The sequence below is a fragment of the Salmo salar genome, chromosome 09, assembly GCF_965601325.2.
Source record: "Salmo salar chromosome 09, fSalSal1, whole genome shotgun sequence".
Lineage (NCBI taxonomy): Eukaryota > Metazoa > Chordata > Actinopteri > Salmoniformes > Salmonidae > Salmo > Salmo salar.
In genome coordinates, this window is record NC_138299.1 from 133,708,378 (window position 1) to 133,715,219 (window position 6,842).

The following is a 6,842-nucleotide window of genomic DNA, read 5'->3' on the forward strand; positions in this document are numbered from 1 at the left end:
TCAATGTACTATTGAGCCTTGTGTGTCCCAATCTCAGAATTGTAATTACACTTTCCTCCCTTCTCCCTCTGCCTGAGGACCCTCCCTGCCCCCACCTTTTCCTGAATCTTATACCGGGCGCAGATGACGAGGATGTCGATTAAGGCAGCCCCCCCGCACCTCTCTGATTCAGAGGGGTTGGGTTAAATGTGGAAGTAACATTTCAGTTGAATACATTCAGTTGTTCAACTGACTAGGTATCCCCCTTTCCCTTTCCCTTTTTTTTGTCTTCACTTTCACATCCTTTTCCACAACTCTTGCGATTTGTCTTTAACCACTGTTTTTATCAACCCCTTAGCTTCTGTTTTACTGATTGACAATTCCATCTCAACATTAGGATGTTTAAGAGTCTGCTTGGCGATAACATCCACCTCCTCATTCACCTCTACTCCCACATGAGCTGGTATGCAGAGGAACATCACAAATATCCGCAGCTGTCCCACCCTATACATGCTCTGCAAAACCTCAAACAATACATCCAGTCTGCTCCGAAACACAAATTAATTTAAGCTCATCAGCGCTGCACGGGAGTCAGAGCAGATGACTACTCTGTCTGGCCTCACGTCTTCCAGCCACCCTGCAGCCAAGAGCATGGCCATTGATGGGTTCTGACTTCTAAACCTGAAACATGAAATATCCTTGTTCATGGTACTGAGGGAGAGAGGGGAATGCATGTTGTTGTTATACATCATGTATTATGTGGAAGGGAGAAGGGCCACGGTCTGGTACAAGTCAACAGGACGGCCATGAGTTAGGGAGGTGTGAGGAATTTGGGCCGAGGTCAGGTCAGATGAAGTGAGAAAGAACAGACAATACTAAAGTCTTGTCTAGCAACAGAGATGTATTGGCTGTCTAGATGTGTAAGCAGGAGACTCAGCATAGGAGGAAGGTTTAAACGACAGTGCTTCTGTGGGTGAATAAAATTGTTTTGAGCTTTTCATAGTTGTCTGTTAGTTTTTACTCTATTTTTTTTAGAACTTAACACCATCAACTCCATTGTGTAAACAGATAAATTATCCGTTGCTCTTTTTGTCACTGCCACCTTAAACTCGGGAACATGAAAAGCTGCACCTGTCCTCCCTGTTTTAGGGTCCTTAGATCCATCTGTGGATATATTCAAGAAAGCATAGTATTCTGTTCTTAAATGTTAACTTACAACTGAATCTACTCCTTCCTCAACAGCTCTTACCTTCTCAAGCAACTCTAGACCTATCACTGGCTGAGGGAGCAACCAAGGTGGGAAGGTCCCCAAGAACACAGCGGCCTCCATCATTCTTAAATGGATGAAGTTTGGAACCACCAGGACTCTTCCTAGGGCTGGCCACCCTGCCAAACTGAGCAAATGGGGGGAGAAGGGCTTTGGTCAGGGAGGATGGTTACTCTGAGAGAGCTCCAGAGTTCCTCTGTGAAGATGGGAGAACCTTCCAGAAGGACAACCATCTCTGCAGCACTCCACCAATCAGGCTTTTATGGTAGAGTGGCCAGACGGAAGCTACTCCTCAGTAAAAGGCACGACAGCCAGCTTGGAGATTGCCAAAAGGCATCTAAAGACTCTCAGAACATGTGTCACGATTACCAGGATCAGTAGAGAGGCAGAGTCAGGTGCAGGAGACAGAGGTGCGGAGTGATAGTGGTTTTTAATAGGAAATCCGGGAACACAAGAAGCCGAAAGGCACAGGGCGCACATAAACTCAACTAGGGAAAACACGTTCCCAAACAAAAGACGCACGGGGCGCAGCCCGGTAAATATATATAACAAAGAGAGCAGCACTCACTAACAACTGTCCAGAGTTGACATAAAACAATCCCGCACGAAATCCTGAACTGAAAAGACACACTAAATAACCTAACTAATGACAGACAAGAAACAGGTGCGGATCAGACAGACAAAACCAAAAGACACAGAAACATAGATCGGTGGCAGCTAGTATGCCGGCGACGACGACCGCCGAGCGCCGCCCGACCGAGGAGGGGCGCCACCTTCTGTGGATACTGTGACAACATGAGAAACAAGAGTCTCTGGTCTGATGAAACCAAGATTGAACTCTTTGGCCTGGATGCCAAGCGTCACATCTGGAGGACACCTGGCACCATCCCTATGGGGAAGCATGATGGTGGCAGCATCATGCTGTGGGGATGTTTTTCAGCGGCAGGGACTGGGAGAATAGTCAGGATTGAGAGAAATATGAACGGAGCAAAGTACAGAGAGATCCTTGATGAAAACCTGCTCCAGAGCGCTCAGGACCTCAGAATGTGTCGAAGGTTCACCTTCCAACATGACAACGACCCTCAGCACACAACCAAGACAACGCAGGAATGGCTTCGGGACAAGTCTCTGAATGTCCTTGAGTGGCACAGCCAGAGCCCGGACATAAACCTGATTGAACATCTCTGGAGAGACCTGAAAATGGCTGTGCAGACAGCCTGACAGAGCTTGAGAGGATCTGCAGAGAAGAATGGGAGAAACTCCCCAAATACAGGTGTGCCAAGCTTGTAGCATCATACCCAAGGAGAATCAATGCTGTAATCGCTGCCAAAGGTGCTTCAACAAAGTACTGAGTAAAGGGTCTGAATACATATTTCAGTGTTGTTGTTTTTTTATGAGCAAAAAAATAAAAATAAACAGTTTTTGCTTTGTCATCATGGGGTATTGTGTGTAGATTGATGAGGGGAAAAAAATATTTATTCAATTTTAGAATAAGGCTGTAATGTAACAAAATGTGGAAAAAGTCAAGGGGTCTGAATACTTTCTGAAAGCACTGTATGTACAGTACATAGCTAACTCAATTACGTACCCCTGCACATCGACTAGGTACTGGTACTGCCTGTATATATCCATGTCATTTTGACTCTTTATTTCTATTCATTATTCACTGGGCATTTATTCCTCATGTCACTATTTAATTTTTTTATTTTATCTTATCTTTAACTCTGCACTGTTGGAAAAGGACCTGTAAGTAAGCATTTCACTGTTAGTCTACACCTTTTGTCTATGAAGCATGTGACAAATAAAATTAGATTTTACTGTGAGCTGATGCCAGCTGCCAATGTCCGATGTTCATCCTCTGGTCTTTCCGTATGGTGAGAGGGAAGGACGTCCTGTCTCCATGTCTCCAAAAACATATGGAATGTTGGTCCTCATGAACTGTATGGAAGCAGCAATGTGTTGGGGAGTGTAAACCAATAGTACCACAGTTATCACATTAACATAACTATAGTTTGTTAATGATAACCATCTCCATAGTTACCTATCAATGATGACAGCCTTTCTAGAATCCACCTCCACCTGGCTTTCCTTCAGGAAGTCAGAGTTAGGGATGACATCTAAGGAGAGATCATGACAGTTACCTCAATAACTACAACAGTGTGGTGTACATTTGAGACGTTGTGAAACCCCATTTATCAGACCTGGGTTCAAATAGTGTTTATTTTCTTTAAAATATTTAAGCTCTGGTTGATTGAGCTTGCCTGACACTGAATACTATTTGAACCTAGGTCTGGTTAATTCAATCAAATAATGGAAATAGGATAGGAAAGTTCCACAGAGACCATGTAGAGAGATTTAACAGGGAAAGTGTGAGCTGATGGAAACTAATAGATCATTTATGTATATTTGAGGATATGTAGAAGTATCAGATTACCTACCAATCCCTGCTATCACCAAATCCATTTCCACGACTGCACCGCTGTTCAGAACAACCTCTTTCACCTACACAAACAACTATTTTCCATCTTAATCATCACTATGGGTCTTGGGAGAATGTTGATTACGTATATTACAGTGATATAGCACTCCCTAAGTGAGGAGGTTGTGATGATGTTTGCTGCTGGGTGAATATTGGTTTACTTTACCTTACCATTCTCCCCTCTGATCTCCACCACTCTGTCGTTCGTGTAGAACTTGATTTTGCTCTCCTCCAACATCTTCGACAGAAGAGAAACACACACTCATGTTGATATTTGTACTATCAAAACTTGGGATTTACATATTCATAAACGTTTGTAGCCTAGTAGTGGGTGTTGTATCAGGTAGAGTACATTACATATGATAACCAATGTCTCAGGCCTGCATTGTCATCTTCCCAATCTCTGGGCCCAGGCACCTCTCAAAGGGATATGAGCAGTTACCAACCATCGCCACACTGGCAGCTTTGTCTGCCAAGTAGGATGCCACTTCCATATTTATGACTTAAAAATGGAGGGAAAACTTGGTTTTGAGGCACACAAATCAAATGAAAGTCTTACTTATCAAATTCAAAAACCTTACCTTACTGTAACCAACCAAGTCACAAACCTATAGTATATAAACTATAAACTATTTACACATTTCATTTTTTTTAAATAGGACTTCTCAGTGTACGGTATGGTCTTTATGGTTAACCAATGACCACAGCTTTCTTTCCCACCCAGAATTGGTGGATCTCCTTCTCGTCCTTGTAGCTCTGCACTCCCTCCAGCTCAGAGCCAGGACAGCTCAGAGGCCACGCCTTTAGGGAGGCAGGAATAGAGGGAGACGTGGGTAAAACAACAGCTATCATGCTAATATGCTAGCATGGGACAGAGCAATAGATAGGCATACAGATTCAGTAGTTTGACATTTAGAATTCAAATGGTCACCAATTCAAATTAGAATGTGATTGTCATGGAAAATATGGTGACAAACGCTGTAGGCCTATAGCTATTGGTGTCCTTTAGAAGTGGTTTCTTTGCAGCAATTTGACCATGAAGGCCTGATTCACACAGTCTCCTCTGAACAGTTGATGTTGAGATGTTTCTGTTACTTGAACTCTGTGAAGCATTTATTTGGGCTGCAATTTCTGAGGCTGGTAACTCTAATGAACTTATCCTCTGCAGCAGAGGTAACTCTGGGTGTTCCATTCGTGTGGAGGTCCTCATGAGAGCCAGTTTCATCATAGCGCTTGATGGTTTTTGCGACTGCACTTGAAGAAACTTTCAACGTTTTTGAAATGTTCTGTATTGACTGACCTTAATGTCTTAAAGTAATGATGGACTGTTGTTTCTCTTTGCTTATTTGAGCTTTTTCTGCCATAATATGGACTTGGTCTTTTACCAAATAGGGCTATCTTCTGTATACCCCCCTACCTTGTCACATCACAAATGATTGGCTCAAATGCATTAAGGAAAGAAATTCAACAAATGAACTTTTAAGAAGGCACACCTGTTAATTGAAATGCATTCCAGGTGACTACCTCATGAAGCTGGTTGAGAGAATGCCACGAGTGTGCAAAGCTAACATCAAGGCAAATGGGTGGCTATTTGAAGAATCTCAAATATAAAATATATTTGGATTTGTTTAACACTTTTTGGTTACTACATGATTTCATATGTGTTATTTCATAGTTTTGATGTATTCCCTATTATTCTACAATGTAGAAATTTGTAAAAATAAAGAAAAACCCTTGAATGAGTATGTGTTTTATATCTTTTGAGTGTACATCCTTTTTACTTATTTTTACATTTTCTAAACGTATTTACTTACTTGAATAGGTTCTCCCAGCCATGTGGATGAATGGAAACAAGGTAGCAAAGTTTCTTTGTCACCAGAGCGTTATAGAGCATATTACTGTATACCTGTGAATAAATTCATGAAATGGAGAATGGATTAAACTAATTATCCATTTATAACCAGACCTACATACAAACTTGATATCCTGAATTCTTGACGCACAGTCGAAGATGCTGCTATATGCTGCCATATGCTGCCAGCACGCCCAAAAGCGAGCCACTCTGAGCGCCTAAGCAGCACGCAGCAATTTACCGTGTGCTAGTGTACATGAGTCACAGGCCTACAATGGAATAATATATTTTGTATCTTACAGTTGCAGCAAAAGTGCTATAATATTAATAATCTATCTGATTGTGTGATGGGTGTGTGATAAGATCTTAATGTCCATCTTGCAGGTCAGACTCCAGACACACCATCCCAGTGACCTGATCCTGACCTGTAGAAGCTTTAACCAAAGAGTCGGTAGCGCGTGCATCCCAGTCTGTCACCAAGCAGATGGTCCAGAGGCGTCGGAGACCTTTTCTACCCACAGCAGCACCAAGAACCAAACCAAGCTGAACTCATCTTATCCAAGGGTGTAGGCGGGTTTCAATAAAATAACATAGCTATATAATCCATACAGTCATACCCCACACCTCCTCGGGGCTTATTGCTTAAGTACAACACATGGTAACTGATGCCTGTGACGGGCTTGTCGGTCAGCATGATGTTACAAGAACATAGCCTACTAGGGCAGGGTTTCCCAAACACGTGGGTGCACGTTTTGGTTTTTGCCCTAGCACTACACAGCTGATTCAAATAACCAACTGAGTTGGTTGCAACCAGTATGGGCCCAAGGACCGAGTTTGGGAAACCCTGTCATAGCCCACTGAATATTGTAGTCTACTGGATTTTATGCCTATCAGTCCATGCACAACCATACATGTAAATTCCAAATAAATGTAATTTATGGAGGATATGCCTAATAGATTAGGAAAATAAGGAGTCAATATGGATGAGGGAGCAATTATAACTACTACACAAAATACATATGTCATATTCTGAGTAGTAGCCTAATTAGCGGTCATGTATGCAATGACCACTAATCACATACAGTATACAGGAGTTACAAAATCAATTGTGTGGCCTAATATCTACCATGACCACAAGAAGTCGCCCTTTTCAACACAAAAATCAACGTGCGTCTATTTTGTCTGGTACATTTCATGAAAAAACTATTCCCATAACGCTTTATGAATGAACAGAGGCGGGGTGATAAATTCATGACGCATACTTC